General features: G+C 43.8%; 1 protein-coding gene across 2 annotated transcripts in view; it reads right to left on the bottom strand.

Annotated features, from left to right (window-relative positions):
* Positions 1-22005, bottom strand: part of LOC126215157 (protein Lilipod) — a 413331-nt gene that overhangs the window by 112244 nt on the left and 279082 nt on the right. The window lies entirely within an intron of this gene.

Raw genomic sequence — 22005 nt, 5'->3', positions numbered from 1 at the left:
GCCAAGATATTTCAGATTAGGAAAACTAAAATCAAAATTCTCTTCTGTCTACCAGTGAAGAGCCTCAACTGAAGAAAGCGGGCATTTACAAGATTCACCGTGAGTGTGGTGCTGCATACATATACCAGACAACACAAACTGGATGGTAGTTTTGTGGATCACTTCTATTTCCCTTCTTGTATACGGGTGTGACCTGTGCCTTTTTCTAAGAACTGGACAAGGTTTTGTCTTCAAGAGATCTACACCAGATTATTGTGAGAAGAGGGGCTAACTCAGACGTAAATTCAGTATAGAATCTGACAGGGATTCCAATGAGGTTTGGAGCTTTGTTCAACTTTAATGATTTTAGTTGTTTCTCAACACCACTGACACTAATACTTATTTCATTTATCTTTTTGGTTGTACGAGGATTAAACTGGGTTTTCCTTTGTAAAGAAACATTTGAAAACAGAGTTCAGCATTTCACCTTTTGCTTTACTACCCTCAATTTCAGTTCCTGTCTCATTCCTTAGGGGCTGAACACTAACTTTGGTGCCACTAACAGCCTATACATATGACCAGAATTTCTTTGGATTTTGTGAAATGTCATTTGACAAAATTCTGCTACAGTAGTCACTGAAGGCATCACGCATTGCTCTCTCGACAGCCAAATGCGTTACATTCGGCATCTCTCTATCTATAGCCCTACACTTTGTTTTACACCTATTATGCAGTCATCTCTCCTTCTTCATAAGTTTCTTTACAGTGACTGTATACTATGGAGGTTCCATTCCATTACGAACTGTCCTACTAGGTACATATCTATCCAGCGCGTGTGCAAATATTCTTTTAAACTTGAGCCAGAGTTCCTCTACACGCACCTGACCTGTGCTGGTACTTTCGAGTTCCTCACTGAGATGCGACACTACTGATTTTTTATCTGGTTTGCTTAACATATATATCTTTTTGCTTGTTTCAGGTGGCTTTGTACTTCATAATCATTGTCGCCACAACCGCATCACGGTCACTGATACCAGTTTCGTTGTGGACATCCTCAATGGGGACTGGTCTATTTGTTGCCATTAGGTCCAATATATTTCCGTCATCCATCTGTTCTAGGTAGTTTTCAGAGAAGGTATTTAATCAAGTTTCACAGGATGTCTTATCACATCCACAACTAACAAGATTGTAATTTTTCCAATTAATTATTGGTAGATTAAAGTCTCCACTGATGATCACAATATGATTGGGGAACTTATGTACAAGTGAACTGAGGTTGTTTCTGAAGTTTTCAGTTACGCCAGGAAATGAGTCTCGTGGGCAATAGAAGGATTAACTTATTTTATGCTCAACCCTGGTACTGAGTCTTGCCCAAACAATCTCACATGCAGCTTCAATTTCTACCTTTGTGGATTTCAGTTTTTGTCAACTCTGATAAATACACCCCCTCCATTTCCCATTTGCCTGTCTTCTTGATGTACACTTAAATTTTCCCAAACAAAATTACTGCTATCAATTCCTAGTTTCAACCAGCTTTCTGTACCTACTATTAAACGAGCTTCACTGCTTTTAATGGGCGCTTCAAACTCTGGCACTTTGTTGAAATGCTTCAACAGTTTACCATTAGTATTATAATACTCTCGCCTGTGGGAGGCATTTCTTTCGACCTTACACCAATTGTTACAGGTTTCCTACAGTCATCATCATCATCATCTGGACTGGACGGAGAGTCGCCTAATCTAAAAATCCCTCATGTGCACCCCACACACAGTCAGCTACCTGAGCAGCAGCCTCTGACGTGCAGTGCACACCTGACCTGTTAATGGGTACCCTACAATTCTCAACCCCACGGAGCAAATCCAGGAAGTAGCGGTCTAGCTTGTCACGGAACCTTCGAAGTCTCTGGTTCGGCCGTTCCACTTGACTCGTAACCGAAGGGCCACAATCAGCTCTGGGTACAATTCTGCAAACTGCGAGCTTCGTCGAAACGCCACGGCGAGGCTCGTCTTCTCAACCTTCTCTGTCAGTCACTGGAATGACCCGAGAATGACATCGGAGCCCAGATGGTGGCATCGTTTGCTCCAACGTGTGCCACAATCTGCAGCTGGCTGCACCCCATTTTTTTAATGATTGCTGGAATAGCCTCTTCAACATGTCGAATGACGCCTCCCAGGCATTCTCACCGAGGGCACCTGCTGTCTTTTCCTAAGGGGTGCCATCATTTGCCATACGTTTAAACTGCTGCCTATTAATAGACCACTACTCTTTTACATTTGCCTCCTCCTGACAACAGACAGAACAGTTTTCCCCAAAGCAGGTGTAGTGGGTCGACACCCTGACTCCTCCCTGGTCCCCGCCCACTCTGTACAGGACGCCTCCGTCTACCGCTGACACACGACTCGCAGTTCAGTAGACGAGTAATGACAGGTCCTGCACTCCCTGCAAAGGGGGCAGGATCCGCAGGAGAGCACAGTACTTTACGTACCACTGGTACACGACTCTCGGGAGCTCTTCCAGCACACCGATTCGCAGCAGCTGTCAACTGTTTGACGTAGTCAGGGGGATCTCCAGGTGGTTGCCAATGCCAACCAACTCATCCCGTGTTCGAGAACAGCATTCACAGTGGGGCTGCATTTTCGCTGGTGCGATGTATTACGAGGCAGTGAACAAAGAACTTTAGTTTAAACCTGATGATTATCTTTTAATCTGTTGAGCTATAAAGTTCCCAACTCCCTTACAAGAATTGAAGCAGACACACAAAATATACGGAGCGAAAGGCCATTTACAATTTGTACAGAAACCAGATGGCAGTTACAAGAGTCGAGGGGCATGAAAGGGAAGCAGTGGTTGGAAAGGGAGTGAGACAGGGTTGTAGCCTGTCCCCGATGTTATTCAATCTGTATATTAAGCAAACTGTGAAGGAAACAAAAGAAAAATTCGGAGTAGGTATTAAAATCCATGGAGAAGAAATAAAAACATTGAGGTTCACCGATGACATTGTAATTCTGTCAGAGACAGCAAACGACTTGGAAGAGCAGTTGAACGGGATGGACAGTGTCTTGAAAGGCGGGTATAAGATGAACATCAACAAAATCAAAACGAGGATAATGGAATGTAGTCGAATTAAGTCGGGTGATGCTGAGGGAATTAGAGTAGGAAATTAACACTTAAAGTAGTAAAGGAGTTTTGCTATTTGGGGAGCAAAATAGCTGATGATGGTCGAAGTAGAGAGGATATAAAATGTAGACTGGCAATGGCAAGGAAAGCGTTTCTGAAGAAGAGAAATTTGTTAATATCAAGTATAGATTTAAGTGTCAGGAAGTCGTTTCTGAAAGTATTTGTATGGAGTGTAGCCATGTATGGAAGTGAAACGTGGACGATAAATAGTTTGGACAAGAATAGAACAGAAGCTTTCGAAATGTGGTGCTACAGAAGAATGCTGAAGATTAGGTGGGTAGATCACATAACTAATGAGGAGGTATTGAATAGAATTGGGGAGAAGAGGAGTTTGTAGCACAACTTGACTAGAAGAAGGGACCGGTTGGTAGGACATGTTCTGAGGCATCAAGGGATCACCAATTTAGTATTGGAGGGCAGCGTGGAGGGTAAAAATCGTAGAGGGAGACCAAGAGATGAATACACTAAGCAGATACAGAAGGATGTAGGTTGCAGTAGGTACTGGGAGATGAAGAAGCTTGCACAGGATAGAGTAGCATGGAGAGCTGCATCAAAGCAGTCTCAGGACTGAAGACCACCACCACAACAACAACAACAACAACAACAACAACAACAACAACAACAACAACAAATGATCTTTTGGATAGGGTGGGTAGCAATGTGCGGCTGTTTGCTGACGAAGCTGTGGTGTACGGGAAGATGTCGTCGGTGAGTGACTGTAGGAGGATACAAAATGACTTGGACAGGATTTGTGATTGGTGTAAAGAATGGCAGCTAACTCTAAATATAGATAAATGTAAATTAATGCAGATGAAGGGGGAAAAGAATCCCATAGTGTTTTAATAGTCCATTAGCAGTGTAGCGCTTGACAGAGTCACGTCGATTAAATATTTGGGCGTAACATTGCAGAGCGATATGAAGTGGGACAAGCATGTAATGGCAGTTGTGGGGAAGGCGAATAGTTGTCTTCGGTTCATAGAAGCAATTCAGAGGCGGGCTGCTAGGTTTGTTACTGGTAGGTTTTATCATAACGCGAGTGTTACGGAAATGCTTCAGGAACTCGGGTGGGAGTCTCTGGAGGAAAGGAGGTGTCCTTTTCGTGAATCGCTACTGAGGAAATTTAGAGAACCAGGATCTGAGGCTGACTGCAGTACAATTTTACTGCCGCCAACTTATATTTCGCGGAAAGACCACAATGATAAGATAAGAGAGATTAGGGCTCGTACAGAGGCATATAGGCAGTCATTTTTCCCTCGTTCTGTTTGGCAATGGAACAGGGAGAGAAGATTCTAGTTGTGGTACGAGGTACCCTCCGCCACGCACCGTATGGTGGATTGCGGAGTATGTATGTAGATGTAACAGTGCGCCCCCAGAAAATCAGCGGACCAAGGCAGCCCATGCTAAGGTCTCGCAAAGTGCAATTATCAAAAAAGTCCCCTTCGATGTCGAAGCAAAAGACATAATCGACCAACTGCGCAACCACGGCCCGCATCAAGAAAGACTGAATCCATACAAACACTGATAGAAACACAGAACAAATTCACAATGATCCACCGTCAGTAATTACAAATTGAAACGTTAATTCTTTTATTATGGAATGAATGTGAAATGAAACTTTTAATAACCCGTATGTTACACCCGAAAATTACAAATATTCCAACGGGCATGAGGATGAAAGTAATACCTTCGGTATTCCTTCCCTCCTCATGGGAGGCAGTGTAATATTAGTAATTTTCGCCTCACAAACATTAAGATACGCTCAATAGTAAATGCCTGATGGCCTAAAGTTATCGAACAATTGTAAAGTAAAAGAAATGAACCATCGCATAGCAGCGACAGAGTCTATTATTCTTTATCTTTGCCGTTCTTGCGCGGTGCCTGTAAATCTCCATGTACATGTATCGATTAATGGTATAAAAAAGAATTCTGTTGTTTCAAGACAAATGAGGCTTTTCGCGCCTCACCTGTTCCTGTTTGTATTCTATGAAAGGCGGACGCGGAATGCTGCGTTCCGCAACTGTATTTTATATTTGATGTGAAAATATTGAGTGAATATGCTAATTGCTATTTTTTCCAATCAGAAAACATGTAGTTTCTTGTAACTGATTACGAATAGACAGCATGAAGAGGACATTTTGACTGTTATGGTTCAAATGGCTCTGAGCACTATGGGACTCAACTGCTGTGGTCATTAGTCCCCTAGAACTTAGAACTACTTAAACCTAACTAACCTAAGGACATAACACACATCCATGCCCGAGGCAGGATTCGAACCTGCGACCGTAGCAGTCGCACGGTTCCGGACTGCGCGCCTAGAACCGCGAGACCACCGCGGCCGGCTGACTGTTATGTATAAGTATTTAACCACAATGGTCATCTATTGTAATTTAATATGAACAAGTACGTAGCATTAAGAAAAGTGTGTTAAAGATAAGTGTGCTTAGTTTAGTAAATTAACCTTGATGATTTCCATCTCCTTATTTACCTGAAGGATAATAATTTTGTGTTACTTCATCGCCAGAAATTACGATCACGCCGATGGGCCGAACGCAGCATGAGGCAGAAGGAACATTATCGTTTTCCTATTATTTCTGAATCAATTTTTTTTTTTAAATTGTGTAGTGTTGCATTTCTTTTAAAGTCTATAAACCTTCTGGTCCCTTAGTGTTGATCCGGGTATGACTACATCGCGACTATAAAAATGCACAGAAATGATAATGTTTCTTCCGAACGATCTCAAATATATATATATATATATATATCAATATGCTGCTCTTATTCAGGTATTTAATGCTCAACGTATGTCATTATAATAGTGTAATCAATCCCTGATTCTGTTGCCAAGTGGCCCACCAAATATTCACTTTTTCGACATTTAAAAAAAAGTAACAATTCTTTTTATTTTCGTCCCCCAAGAGCAACGCTACAATGTCCATGCCAAATGGTGTATCATCCGAGTGACACACTCTCCCCTATTTAGCGATAATACAAAATGTGCTGCGCTTCTTCGAACATCCTCGATGTATTCCGTCAATGCTATCCAGTAAGCATCCCACACTGCGCAACAGTATTCTAAAAGAGGACGGGCCAGCGTAGTGTAGGCAGTCTCCTTACTAGATCTGTTACATTCCCTGAGTCTTGCGGTAAGAATCTTTAGTTAGCCTTCCACACAACATTTCTGTGGGTTCCATCCAATTTAAGTTGGTCGTAATAGTAATTCCTAGGTATTTAGTTGAATGTACGGCCTTTAGGTTTGACTGATGTATCGTGTAACCGAAGTTTAACGGCATCCTTTTAGCACTTATGTGGATGAGCTCGCAGACTTCGTTATTTAGGGTCAACCGCCAATTTTCACACCACAGATGTCTCTTTCCTAATTTGTCTTGCAATTTTTTTTTTTATCTTGTGATGGCTTTACTAGTCCATAGACGACAGCGTCATCTGCAAACAACCTAAGACGGCTGCGCAGATTGTCTCCTAAGTCGTGTATATAGGTAAGGAATAGCAGAGGGCCTGTAACAGTATCTTGGGAAACGCCAGAAATCACTTCTGTTTTACTCGATGACTTTCCGTCAATTACTACGAACTGTGACCTCTCTGACAGGAAATCACGAATCCAGTCACATAACTGAGACGATATTCCATAAGCACGCAATTTGACTACGAGCCGCTTGTGAGGTACAGTGCCAAAAGAAATACGGAAGAAATTTTAAATCCTTGTCAATAACACTCACCACTTAGTACACAGCTAGTTGTTTTTTACAAGAATAATCTTTGCTAAATCCGTATTGGTTGCGTGTAAATAGACAGTTCTGTTCGAGATGATTCGTAACGTTCGAACACAATACAGGGTGTTACAAAATGGTACGCCCAAACTTTCAGGAAACATTCCTCACATACAAAGAAAGAAAATATGTTATGTGGACATGTGTCCGGAAACGCTTACTTTCCATGTTAGAGCTCATTTTATTACTTCTCTTCAAATCACATTAAACGTGGAATGGAAACGCACAGCAACAGAACGTACCAGCTTGACTTCAAACACTTTGTTACAGGAAATGTTCAAAATGTCCTCCGTTAGCGACGATACATGCATCCACCCTCCGTCGCACGGAATCCCTGATGCGCTGATGCAGCCCTGCAGAATGGCGTATTGTATCAGAGCCGTCCACAATACGAGCACGAAGAGTCTCTACATTTGGTACCGGGGTTGAGTAGACAAGAGCTTTCAAATGCCCCCACAAATGAAAGTCAAGAGGGTTGAGGTCAGGAGAGCGTGGAGGCCACGGAATTGGTCCGCCTCTACCAATCCATCGGTCACCGAATCTTCTGTTGAGAAGCGTACGAACACTTCGACTGAAATGTGCAGGAGCGCCATCGTGCATGAACCACATATTGTGTCGTACTTGTAAAGGCACATGTTCTAGCAGCACAGGTGGGGTATCCCGTATGAAATCGTGATAACATGCTCCATTGAGCGTAGGTGGAAGAACATACTGACAAAACTAAAATAAGCTCTAACATGGAAATTAAGCGTTTCTGGACACATGTCCGCATAACATCTTTTCTTTATTTGTGTGTGAGGAATGTTTCCTAAAAGTTTGGCCGTACCTTTTTGTAACACCCTGTATATGTTCCAAACTCCTGCTGTATATCAGTGGTTGTTGTTGTTGTCTTCAGTCCTGAGAATGGTTTGACGCAGCTCTCCATGCTACTCTATCCTGTGCAAGCTTCTTCATTTCCCAGTACCTACTGCAGCCTACATCCTTCTGAATCAGTTTAGTGTATTCATCTCTTGGTCTCCCTCTACGATTTTTACCCTCCACGCTGCCATCCAGTACTAAATTGGTGATCCCTTGATGCCTCAGAACATCTACCAACAGATCCCTTCTTCTAGTCAAGTTGTGCCACAAACTGCTCTTCTCCCCAATTCTATTCAATACCTCCTCATTAGTTATGTGATCTACCCATCTAATCTTCAGCATTCTTCTGTAGCACCACATTTCGAAAGCTTCTATTCTCTTTTTGTCTAAACTATTTATCGTCCACGTTTCATTCACTTCCATACATGGCTACACGCCATACAAATACTTTCAGAAACGACTTCCTGACACTTAAATCTATACTCGATATTAACAAATTTCTCTTCTTCAGGAACGCTTTCCTTGCCATTGCCAGTCTACATTTTATATCCTCTCTACTTCGACCATCATCAGTTATTTTGCTCCCCAAATAGCAAAACTCCTTTACTACTTTAAGTGACTCATTTCCCAATCTAATTCCCTCAGCATCACCCGACTTAATTTGACAACATTCCATTATCGTCGTTTTGCTTTTGTTGATGTTCATCTTATATCCTCCTTTCAAGACACTGTCCATCCCGTTCAACTGCTCTTCCAAGTCCTTTGTTGTCTCTGACAGAATTACAATATCACTGGCGAACCTCAAAGTTTTTACTTCTTCTCCATGAATTTTAATACCTACTCCGAATTTTTCTTTTGTTTCCTTTACTGGTTGCTCAATATACAGATTGAATAACATCGGGGAGAGGCTACAACCCTGTCTCACTCCTTTCCCAACCACTGCTTCCCTTTCATGTCCCTCGACTCTTATAAATGCCATCCGGTTTCTGTACAAATTGTAAATAGCCTTTCGCTCCCTGTATTTTACCCCTGCCACCTTCAGAATCTGAAAGAGAGTATTCCAGTAAACATTGTCAAAAGCTTTCTCTAAGTCTACAAATGCTAGAAACGTAGGTTTGCCCTCCCTTAATCTTTCTTCTAAGATAAGTCGTAGGGTCAGAATTGCCTCACGTGTTCCAACATTTCTACGGAATCCAAACTGATCTTCCCCGAGGTCGGCTTCTACTAGTTTTTCCATTCATCTGTACAGAATTCGCGTTAGTATTTTGCAACCGTAACTTATTAACATGATAGTTCGGTAATTTTCACATCTGTCAACACCTGCTTTCTTTGGGATTGGAATTATTATATTCTTTTTGAAGTTAGAGGGTATTTCGCCTGTCTCATACATCTTGCTCACCAGATGGTAGAGTTTTGTCAGGACTGGCTCTCCCAAGGCCGTCAGTAGTTCTAATGGAATGAATGTTGTCTACCCCCGGGGCCTCGTTTCGACTTAGATCTTTCAGTGATCTGTCAAACTCTTCACGCAGTATCTTATCTCCCATTTCATCTTCATCTACCTCCTCTTCCATTTCCATAATATTGTCGTCAAGAACATCGCCCCTGTATAGACCCCCTACATACTCCTTCCACCTTTCTGCTTTCCCTTCTTTGCTTAGAACTGGGTTTCCATCTGAGCTCTTGATATTCGTGCAATTGGTTCTCCTTTCTCCAAAGGTCTCTTTAATTTTCCTGTAGGCAGTATCTATCTTACCCCTCGTGAGATAAGCCTCTACATCCTTACATCTGTCCTCTAGCCATCCCTGTTAAGCCATTTTGCACTTCCTGTCGACCTCATTTTTGAGACGTTTGTTTTCACTTTTGCCTGCTTCACTTACTGCATTTTTGTATTTTCTCCTTTCATCAATTAAATTCAGTATATCTCTTGTGATACCCAAGGATTTCTACTTACTGCATTTTTGTATTTTCTCCTTTCATCAATTAAATTCAGTATATCTCTTCTGTTACCCAAGGATTTCTACTAGCCCTCGTCTTTTTACCTACTTGATCCTCTGCTGCCTTCACTATTTCTTTGCTCAAAGCTACCCACTCTTCTTCTACTGTATTTCTTTCCCCCATTCGTGACAATTGTTCCCTTATCCTCTCCCTGAAACTCTGTACTACCTCTGATTGTCAGATTATCCAGGTCTAATCTGGCCCTGGAAATGTCTTACAGTTTAAAATCTGGTTCCTAAATCTCTGTTTTACCATCTATCTGAAACCTTCGAGTATCTCCCGCGTTCTTCCATGTATACAACCTTCCTTCAGGATTCTTGAACCAAGTGTGAGCTATGATTAAGTTACGCTCTGTGCAAAATTCTACCAGGCGGCTTCCTCTTGCATTTCTTAGCCCCAATCCATATTCACCTACTACATTTCCTTCTCTTCCTTTTCCTATTGTCGAATTCCAGTCACCCATGACTATTAAATTTTCGTCTCCCTTCACTACCTGAATAATTTCTTTTATCTCGTCATACATTTCATCAATTTCTTCATCATCTGCAGAGCTAGTTGGCATATAAACTTGTACTACTGTAGTAGGCATGGGCTTTGTGTCTATCTTGGCCACTATAATCCTGTTTGTAGTAGCTTACCCGCACTGCTATTTTAAATCATTATAAAAACTACTACTGCATTACCCCTATTTGATTTTGTATTTATAACCCTGTAATCATCTGACCAAAAGTCTTGTTCCTCCTGCCACCGAACTTCACTAATTCCCACTATATCTAACTTCAACCTATCCATTTCCCTTTTTAAATTTTCTAACCTACCTGCCCGATTAAGGGATCTGACATTCCACGCTCCGATCCGTAGAACGCCAGTTTTCTTTCTCCTGATAACGACGTCCTCCTGAGTAGTCCCCGTCCGGAGATCCGAATGGGGGACTAAGGGACACAAAATCATTCACTCTTCACATGCCAGAAGTATAAGTTTTGGGGCCTACCAAGCATGTTTTTGAGAAATGTATAGCGTAATGCTTCGAGTTCCGTCAGTTGAATTTTATCGCTATACGAGGGTTATCCGGAAACTAAGGTTACGTGGCATGTAGCTTTAGCACGCAATGTCAGCGGGGGAAGCTGGAAGCCAGCGGAAAGCACGAGCATTCTCAGCGAGGAGCAGCTGGTCGGTTAGTGTTGTGGCGACTGTGAGAAACGGGCGTTCTCAGTCTGGCTCCCGCCAAGTGCGCGCTGTAAATTCTCAGGGCGTGAATGCCGCTCCGATTCATCGCGAAATTGTTTCAGTTTATGCAGAGGTCGTAATGTGAAGGCAGCGTGTGACGAAAGGCGTACGGAATTTCAATTTTGGAAGGACGGAAATTCACGACGAAGAGAGAAGCTGAAGCATGCCCAAACTATCTCGTGGTTCCCTTTTTAGGTACTCCACGTCGACGTCTGCTCTTACGAGGGCAGTTCAATAAGTAATGCAACACATTTTTTTTCTGAAACAGGGGTTGTTTTATTCAGCATTGAAATACACCAGGCTATTCCCCAATCTTTTAGCTACACAACACTATTTTTCAACGTAATCTCCATTCAATGCTACGGCCTTACCCCACCTTGAAATGAGGGCCTGTATGCCTGCACGGTACCATTCCACTGGTCGATGTCGGAGCCAACGTCGTACTGCATCAATAACTTCTTCATCATCCGCGTAGTGCCTCCCACGGATTGCGTCCTTCATTGGGCCAAACATATGGAAATCCGACGGTGCGAGATCGGGGCTGTAGGGTGCATGAGGAAGAACAGTCCACTGAAGTTTTGTGAGCTCCTCTCGGGTGCGAAGACTTGTGTGAGGTCTTGCGTTGTCATGAAGAAGGAGAAGTTCGTTCAGATTTTTGTGCCTACGAACACGCTGAAGTCGTTTCTTCAATTTCTGAAGAGTAGCACAATACACTTCAGAGTTGATCGTTTGACCATGGGGAACGACATCGAACAGAATAACCCCTTCAGCGTCCCAGAAGACTGTAACCATGACTTTACCGGCTGAGGGTATGGCTTTAAACTTTTTCTTGGTAGGGGAGGGGGTGTGGCGCCACTCCATTGATTGCCGTTTTGTTTCAGGTTCGAAGTGATGAACCCATGTTTCATCGCCTGTAACAATCTTTGACAAGAAATTGTCACCCTCAGCCACATGACGAGCAAGCAATTCCGCACAGATGGTTCTCCTTTGCTCTTTATGGTGTTCGGTTAGACAACGAGGGACCCAGCGGGAACAAACCTTTGAATATCCCAACTGGTGAACAATTGTGACAGCACTACCAACAGAGATGTCAAGTTGAGCACTGAGTTGTTTTGATGGTGATCCGTCGATCATCTCGAACGAGTGTGTTCGCACGCTCCTCCATTGCAGGAGTCACAGCTGTGCACGGCCGGCCCGCACGCGGGAGATCAGACAGTCTTGCTTGACCTTGCGGCGATGATGGCATACGCTTTGCCCAACGACTCACCGTGCTTTTGTCCACTGCCAGATCACCGTAGACATTCTGCAAGCGCCTATGAATATCTGAGATGCCCTGGTTTTCCGCCAAAAGAAACTCGATCACTGCCCGTTGTTTGCAACGCACATCCGTTACAGACGCCATTTTAACAACTCCGTACAGGGCTTCCACCTGTCGGAAGTCAATGAAACTACACGAGACGAAGCGGGAATGTTTGAAAATATTCCACAAGAAATTTCCGGTTTTTTCAACCAAAATTGGCCGAGAAAAAAAATGTGTTGCATTACTTATTGAACTGCCCTCGTAGATACGTATCGTCGGTAGGTTTTCCGGCTTTACTTCCCGACGTGACAGCGACGACTCTCCGATGAGGTGCGGGCCTCGTGTTTTGCTATTACTGCTAGTCTCGTAAATATCGCATTTATTTAGTAATTCGCCCGGCTAAAACTCTCCCCTTTTATGATTAAGACAGCCTGCGCCCCATTTCGGAAGGAGTGAGGACGTCGAAGAGTCACAAAAGTTCATATTAAGCAGTCCGAAAAACACGTAAACGTTCACTTCAGTTGGCGTGTCAGTTAATGCCTACGCTTTCCGCTAGATGGTGCTGACTTACTGCTGAATAGCTTTGGTTCCGTAAAACCTACACTGATTAGTACTAGGTAAATGACATATGTACACCACTTTTGTATTACACTTTCACTCTATATTCAAGGATTAAGATGGTGATGGATGATGGCCTATTTAAAAGGTTCCTAGCCTGGAGGAATCTTATTAGTCCGCAAATGCTCTACGTCCAGATTCGCAACTAACGGCACACGACACTTTCAAAAGTCCACGCGTTAATATTTGAGTACCGGTACCTCCGAATTCACTCGTATCAGAAGATAATTTTAGTTTCTGTCGTCTATATGTCAGTAAAGTTCCAATCTAGCACTAAAGTCCTTAATACTCCTTTGCTACCGACAGTCAGAGATCGCACACTACATCACTTCTAATCTCCGTAATATTCTAACAGTTTATCGTGAATCTTAACACGACAAAGTCCAATCTAATTATTGTCTCGCTGACTGACACGGGTTCCCCACCCTTTAACGAAACATTCGAGGAAAAAAGACGGGAATAATGACGATCAGGCCTTTTTATAGGTTTTTCATCACAAGAGTTTTACGTCACTGCCTTCTCCATGACGGAGCTTCCGTGACTTTGCTGTACTTGGACGTTAAACTACTTGCTGATATACTATAATTTTGATCCGCAATTACCGAATTCTGATTCTACACTATTTTCTCCTCTAAAAATTCTATTCCTAATTTTGAATTATTCTTTCTATAGCTTTTATCACTGTAAACTGAACCGAGGTGTTACAAAGCGGAAGGTCGTCTGTTTTGACCGACGGCGTGGTGCAGAAAACTGATCATCTGCTCTCTGATCGCCGTTGGACACTGACGACCTGGATCCAGTTTGCCCAAACATTTCGCGAACTGTTGTTCACGAAATGATAACTGATCGACAAAATTATCTGAAGCTGTGTGCGCGTGCTGGGTGCTGGGTGCCAAGACGCTTACCGAAGCACACAAAATGAACAGAGTTAGTGCCGCTCGCGAATCTCTCGACCGTTTTGAGACTGAAGACGAGGCTTTTCTCAACTCTGAAGTGACAAGATTTTAAATTGGGATTATCACCGTACTTCAGAGACCAAACGACTATCACTGCAGCGCCGCCATACTCGTGCTTTCGGGCAAAAAATTCAAAACTCAGCAAACAGCGACGAAAATTTTCAGAGCCATACAAAAAAACGTCGCCGGATGGTGACGACGGGAGTCCTTCACAAGGCGCGTTCGCACAACGCTGACTCTGTTTGGTTGGGATGTTATAAACCACCCCGATCATGGACCTAGTGACTATCATCTGTTCACTGAATTGAAGGAACACCTTCGTAGAAAACACTTTCCCGACGACGGCGAGGTGAAAATCGAAGAACTGGCTGAAAAAGAAGGCGGCAGAAGTCTATGACACACGAATCAAAAATTCCAAGGATGACAAAATGTATTGTGGAAAAATAATGCAAGACCTATACTACAATGCGTGATTTTATTAAAATAAATTCATTTTTCGTGCTTGAAAAAATTCTCGCAACCTTACTTTCCGGATTACCCTGTCTCGCTAGTCAGACAAACTTGTGGCCATTCGCGCCACCTTTTTCTACTCAACTGTGTTCTTCATAACGTCACTATTAGACGAAGTTACAGTCTCAGCGTAAACATGCCTTCAATTAACTTTCTTCTCTTGATCCTTTCGTTCCTTTCTTGCCGTAACTTCACGGGATTGGCACGTTAATAGTCGGGTTTGGAGAGTGGCCAGACCATTCCCCACGGAGAACTGGATTTGTGTACTCCATCTGTTTGCGTGTAGTGTTATCGCATGGTACAGTATAAGAACGTTTCGTAGAAGTTTGAGAATCGTCTAACTCAAGGGAGACGTGGGACCGAGGTCGTTAATCGATGCTGCTCCCTAATATACTGACGAGACGGAAGTCGTGGGCTAACGATATGCGCACACACTACTGGCCATTAAATTGCTACACGAAGAAGAAATGCAGATGATAAACGGGTATTGATTAGACACATATATTGTACTAGAACTGAAACGTGATTACATTTTCACGCAATTTGGGTGAGAAATCAGTGCCCAGAACAACCAGCTCTGGGCGTAATAACGGCCTAGACACGCCTGGCCGTTGAGTCAAACAGAGCTTGGATGACGCGTACAGGTACAGCTGCCCATGCAGCTTCAAAACGATACCACAGTTCATGAAGAGTAGTGACTGGCGTATTGTGACGAGCCAGTTGCTCGGCCACCATTGACCAGACGTTATCAATTGGTGACAGGCCTGGAGAATAACACGGATGCGACCATCATGATGCCGTAAACAGAACCTGGATTAATCCGAAAAAAAATGACGTTTGGCAATTCGTGCACCCAGGATCGTCGTTGAGTACACCATGGCAGGCGCTCCTGTCTGTGATGCAATGTCAAGGGTAACCGCAGCCACGGTCTCCGAGCTGATAGTCCGTGCTGCTGCAAACGTCGTCGAACTGTTCGTGCAGATGGTTGTTGTCTTGAAAACGTCCCCATCTGTTGACTCAGTGATCGAGACGTGGCTGCACTATCCGTTACAGCCATGCGGATAAGATGCCTGTCATCTCGACTGCTAGTGACACGAGGCCGTTGGGATCCAGCAAGGCGTTCCGTATTACCCTCCTGAACCCACCGATTCCATATTCTGCTAACAGTCATCGGATCTCGACCGACGCGAGCAGCAATGTCGCGATACGATAAACCGCAATCGTGATAGGCTAGAATCTGACCTTTATCAAAGTCGGAAACGGTATGGTACACATTTCTCCTCCTTACACGAGGCATCACAACAACGTTTCACCAGGCAACGCCGGTCAACTGCTGTTTGTGTATGAGAAAACTTTGCTCGTGTCAGCACGTTTTAGGTGTCGCCACCGGCGCCAACCTTGTGTGAATGCTCTGCAAAGCTAATCATTTGCATATCACAGCATCATCTTCCTGTCGGTTAAATTTTGCGTCTGTACCACGTCATCATCGTGGCGTAGCGATTTTAATGGCCGGTAGTGTATACGAACGGCGGTAGTATCGCGTACACAATGTGACAAGTAGAATTGCTCAAGCAAAGGTTGCTTTTAACAAGAAGGAAAACATCTTAACATCTAAGAGCATCAGCTTTGAAATCAGGAAAAGATTTTTGAAATCGTATGTGTGGAGTGTGGCACGCTATGGGTGTGAAACATGGACTCTCGGGACAGAGGAAGACCAGAAGCTAAATTCTTTTGAAACGTGGTGCTATAGGCGCATGGTCAAACTAAAATGTATCGACAAGGTCACAAACGAAGTGGTTCTGGAAAGAGCAGGTGAGAAGAGAAGCTTCTGGAGTTTCATTGTTCAAAGAAGAGTGCAATTTACAGGCCATCTATTAAGAAATAAAGGACTCCTGAATACAATCATAGAGGGATATGTCGAGGGGAAAAAGACCGAGAGGAAGACCACGACTGAGATACATGGATCAAATCGTGAAAGATGTGGGATGTAACACCTATAAAGAAATGAAGAGAAAAGCTGAAAGACGCACAGAATGGAGACAAGCTGCCATTGTAGCTGTTGCAAACGAATCCTTGGATTGACCACAACAGAAGAAGAAGAAGGTATAAAAGGGCCGTGCAGTGGCGGAGCGGATTGGCGTGGAGAGCCTAGCAACGCGGTTATGCCCGCAAGACGGGACTTAACACACTCTGAAGAGGGCGGCAGTAGTAGTTGGAGCTAGACGCGTGGGGCATTCCATTTCGGAAATCGTTAGGGAATTCAGTATTCCGAGATGCACAGTGTCAAGGGTGTGTCGGGAATACCAAATTTCAGGCATTTCCGCCCACCGCGGACAACGCAGTTAGGGACCGATATCGGCGGCGTTTCCGTAGTCAGTGCTTACCGACAGGCAACACTGCGTGAGATAACCGCAGAAATGGATGTGGGGCGTACGACGAACGCATCCATTAGGACAGAGAGGCCAAATCTGGCGTTAATGAGGTACGCGAGTGTCTTAGCTAACAGCACGACATCGTCTGCAGCACCTCTGGTGGAGTCGTGACCGCGTGAGCTGGACCCTGGACGACTGGAAAACCGTGGTCTCTCAGTACAGTCCCGACTTCAGTCGGTACGAGGTGATGGTAAGGTCCGAATGTGGCGCAGACCCCACGGAGTTATGAACCCAGGTTGTCAAGAGGGCACTGTGCAAGCTGCCGGTGGCTCCACAATGGTGTGGAACGGACCGGGTGCCCTCGTCCAACTGGACGATTCACTTACCGGTTACAGCTATGTTCAGCAACTTGGGGATCATTTGCAGCCATTCGTGAATTTCATGTTCCCAAACAACGGAGGAAGATTTATCGACGATCGTGCGCTATGTCACTGGGCCACAAAAAAAAAAAAAAAAAAAGGTTCAAATGGCTCTGAGCACTATGGGACTTAACATCTGAGGTCATCAGTCCCCTAGACTGAGAACTACTTAAACCTAACTAACCTAAGGACATCACACACATCCATGCCCGAGGCAGGATTCGAACCTGCGACCGTAGCAGTCGCGCGGTTCTGGACTGAGCGCCTAGAACCGCTAGACCACCGCGGCCGGCCACTGGGCCACAATTGTTTGCGATTGGGTCTCGACAGTTCGAGCGGATGATTTGGCCTCCCTCATCGCACGATGAGAATCACATAGAACATTTATGACATATTCGGAAAGTCGATTCGTGCAAACACTTTCGCAGTTATGGACGGCTATAGAGACAGCATGGCGCTCTATGTCTGCAGGGGACTTCCAAAGACTTCTTAACTCTACGTCACAGTCAGTTGCTTCATGACTTCCATCACCTCAGTGTGTTTCCAACTCGAATAACCGTTCTCGACACACTGCAGAACGTTTAAGTGTTTATTAAAAATATCTTTATCCTTTGCTACTACCTTGAGTTCTGTTACATAAATGAAAACGTATTTAAATAAAGTTCTCATCAATATTAGCTGTGCTGCAAACGGAAGAGAAATGTCAGGAAAAAATGTCCGTCAAAAACTTGACGCATTTTTAAGATGTTTGTCACAGGAGGTAGATAAGGAAAAAGGTGGCATTGTTACGTGTGTGTGTATGACAAACTTTATTCCACAAAACAGGAATTTAGTTGCGAACAACTGTCGTTAATCAGAGCCTAACGAAACGTCACTTTAAATCCAGTTACGAGGTCTGGCAGTGTCTCGCATTGGCAAAGCTCTTCCCAGAGCTTCTCTTGTTGCTGCAATTCGTTTGTTAAGCTGCGTCTACAGGGATTATACTGCCCGGCAATGTTGCCCGGCCAGAGGAATTGCAGCCACATTACCGGCGACTGCTGGCCGACAGAGTTAGCGGCGATGCATTTCCGAGACGGCAGAGCCCGCCACAGCAGAGCGGCCGCTAAATGGACGACAGCGAGCTACTGGTGCCAGGGAGAGCGGCTCGCATTCCACGAGGGAAAAAAAAAGTTAGCAACACAGAGAGAAATCGGGCTAGTGGACGCGTTGTCTTTTACCTGAAATGCTTCTCAGACTTTACCTCGTGAACTGATGCTGGACACACACTACTCCCAGAATGCTGAATCGCGATATTGAATACATCGTCTGAAGCTAATTTGGCCGAGAACGGGTAAGAGCAGTACCACATCCTCCAGTTCTGGCCCCTGGCGATGCGTACCTCCCTAATGTGTAGGGTAGAGTGGGGGAAATACACGCACCTAAGGAAAAATCGATATGAACCATTCGTTACGTCATTAAAACCTACGAAAATAAGTACATACCATACAATGGACATTTCTCCACATATTCCAATCGTCTATAAATAGTTATAAACTGTACCTTAATTTTGAACATTAAAATAAAAAAAAGTGCAAATGCGTGGTATTGGTTCAAATGGCTCTGAGCACTATGGGACTCAACTGCTGAGGTCATAAGTCCCCTAGAACTTAGAACTACTTAAACCTAACTAACCTAAGGACAACACACACACATCCATGCCCGAGGCAGGATTCGAACCTGCGACCGTAGCGGTCGCGCGGTTCCAGACTGTAGCGCCAGAACCGCTCGGCCACCAGCGGCCGGCCTGCGTGGTATTCCCCACTCCTGAGGGTAATGACACGCAAAGTACTGGGTAATAACACGTAAAACAAACAAACCATAAAAATGTACAATACTTGCTATTTTTATTTGTTTATTAGTTACTACAAATAGTAAACAGTATATTTAAGAACGAAAAAATGTAATTCTAGAAACATATCTTATAATTTTGGTTTTTTACCTTTTTTTTATCTGAAAAGAGCTCATTTTCTCATACCATACAGCAAAGATCGCACATGTAACCTTTTGGAGTGTGCCAGCCACTACATTCTTCATGACTCCATCTGCTACAAGAAATACATCGACCATAGTTCTCCATCTTTCCCAAACTCTCTACAAACTAAACAGACATCTTCTGAAATCGCCACGTTTTTACCCCTTTCCCAAGACGTGGCCCCACCTATTTGTTTAAGACCTTTAGGAGCCGAAATTCTCTCGGGCTTTTGTATTTATGCCTGTTTCATCGACGTTGAACACTCGCCCCTCTTCAAATTTATATTTAGCAAAGAGATGTTCTAAGTTCTTAAAATATGCATTAACCTCTTCTTTATTAAATGCCTGTATTCAGTTAATGCTAGTTAATTCAGGTTTTCTTATGCTAATATTTGGGTTTCTTTTTAAAAACAGAGCTAGCCAATGCTTTACAGCTAACCTAGATGACTTATCAAAATTGTTTGCAATGTTGTTAGCCTCTGCACACTCAAATGCAATCTTTCGCAGCTGCATGCATGTAATGCCATTGTAATGACATGATCCCTAATCTCATTTTCCTATTCTGTCGAAAATGTTGGGTATCTTCCTAGTTTTGGACCCTCGGTATTTTTAACGTTCATTCTTGTTCGCAGAGTAGCTTCATCAATCCAGAAAGCTCTTGATACTTATCTTATTTTTCTTCCAGATTTGATGGCATCAAGAGCCTTACAAAGTTCCTCGTGCGTCCATTTTGCTTTCTGGGTTTTTCTTTTATAATATCTACCCATCTGAGATTTAAAAATAACTCGTTAGTATTGAAAATATAACCTGTAAGGGGGAATACCTCGCACTTCAACAGCTGCGTGGCATTACCCCACTGTAAGTTCGATGACTAACCTAAGCATAACTCGGCACCTAATTCAAATAGCGGGACAAATCTACAATTAAATTAAAGGTTTCATCTAGGGTTAATAGTTGATACGCAAGAATTACATTAAAGGAACTTATAGTAGCACTTACCTTGCAAAATACAGCTGACCAAAAGTACATGAGACACGCCGAAAATAAACAATACTTCCCTACTCCAACAATGCCACTGGAAAATGGCTGGCATAAGCCGCATAGTAGTTGTTACTCCTGCCGGCAGGGTGTAGCACCAACTGGGAACAGCTTGCGCCATTCAGACTTCGTAAATCAGGCTGCGTGGGATTACCCACGTGCGTGTAATTCCCCCACCTTCCCCTACGCTTACTTATCACCGATGCTCTCTTCGTAGCACGAGTTTGCAACGTTTCAGTGGGAACTTGTAGGAAGTCATTAAATTAGTTTCAAATAAAAATTAGATGTGTATGTTCACCAGTACAGTCATACAACTACGAACTTTGTGCAGTTACGGAACGTGTGAAAAGTAATGTATAGGAAGACCGTAAAAAAGAAAAAAAAAAGCTAGTTACTGTTCGTGAACAAGCAAACACACCTGATGAAGCTTCCGAGACGTTTGAAGTCTTTAGAACCTATGTAGGCCCACATTACAATTATGGTTAACCAGAGCAGATCTTCTAAGACGGTAACAGTGAGTATCTACCTTTCCAGATTTCGACTTGTAGAAGCAAACCGCCAACAAATATCTCAATTACCTCTCAAGTTGTATGGATCAAGCATACAATAATATAAAATATAATAACTTGAGAAGTAATTGAGATAGTTATTGACAGTATGTTTCTAAAAGTAAGGTAACTCAAAACGTTTTTTTTTTTGAGACGTCTAATACACCTCTACATGCGCATCAGTAGCAGGGCGACAGACATCTGTTCTACGTCTCTGCAAATCTTTTGCAGCACTGTAGGCGTAACATTTCCGGTAACTCCACGGTTGCGATAGTGCAGATTTGGAAGACCACGAACTGGTGCCTGCTGCACTTTATTCTTGATAAGCCGTCACAGAAAAATATCAAGTTGCATAATGTCTGGGCTTCTGGAGGGGAGGGGGCAAGCAACCGATGGACTAACTCTCCCAGTCCAGCAATTTGAGAACTTCTGATGCGACAAAAATATACGCAAAATGGCACGGAGCTTCATATTGTTGAAAGATTACATCACGAGGAAGTTGCGGCACAGCATACAGCTCCAACACGTGTACGTACGTTGTTGCATTAACTGTAGACTCGGCGAAGAAGAATGAACCCGTAACCCCGTCCTTCAACAATCCACACGACACATTCACATTCGTATAGGAGAGTTAGTTTGCACTCTGTCCCTCCGGGGGAGGGGATGTTCAGTTCCCCACGAGCGGTAGGCGTGTGCTGGAAGTGTGGAAGGAAGCCTCGTGCGGTAAGCAGACGAGATCGAGGAATGCCTCCTTTCCACCCAGTTTTGCCACAACTGTCTCCGCGAACGCCTCGAATGGCGGCCTGTGCTCGTGAAGAAGCTGCAGTTTCTGCGCCCGTGGGCGCAACCTTTTATGGACGACATCTTTCACTAACTCCCTACTTGCTTCTAGGATCGACTTGCGAGGGATCCGCTGAAAGGTCGTACGCATTATTCAGCAGTAGCCTCTGGGAGTGCCATCGAAAGCAACTGCCAGCTTCGCGAAGCCTCCTGATTGTTACACAAGTGGGGACATCAACACTCTGTCGCAGTCCATACGTCGAGAACGACGTTGTGCCAGTGTAAGAGACTTTAGCTCCGGGAGATAAACCGTACAGAACACCTTCTGCTGTGGAGTCCGCACGGCTATTGACGCGCGTTTACGCTAACAAAGCAGTTACGCGCAAGCGCACGCCGTACCGACAGCAAACACAGAAAACACACTTGTAGAAGG

Source organism: Schistocerca nitens, chromosome 12 (genome assembly GCF_023898315.1).
Source record: "Schistocerca nitens isolate TAMUIC-IGC-003100 chromosome 12, iqSchNite1.1, whole genome shotgun sequence".
Taxonomy (NCBI): domain Eukaryota; kingdom Metazoa; phylum Arthropoda; class Insecta; order Orthoptera; family Acrididae; genus Schistocerca; species Schistocerca nitens.
The sequence above is the reverse complement of the archived record's forward strand: the minus strand, read 5'-3'. Positions and strand labels throughout refer to the sequence as shown.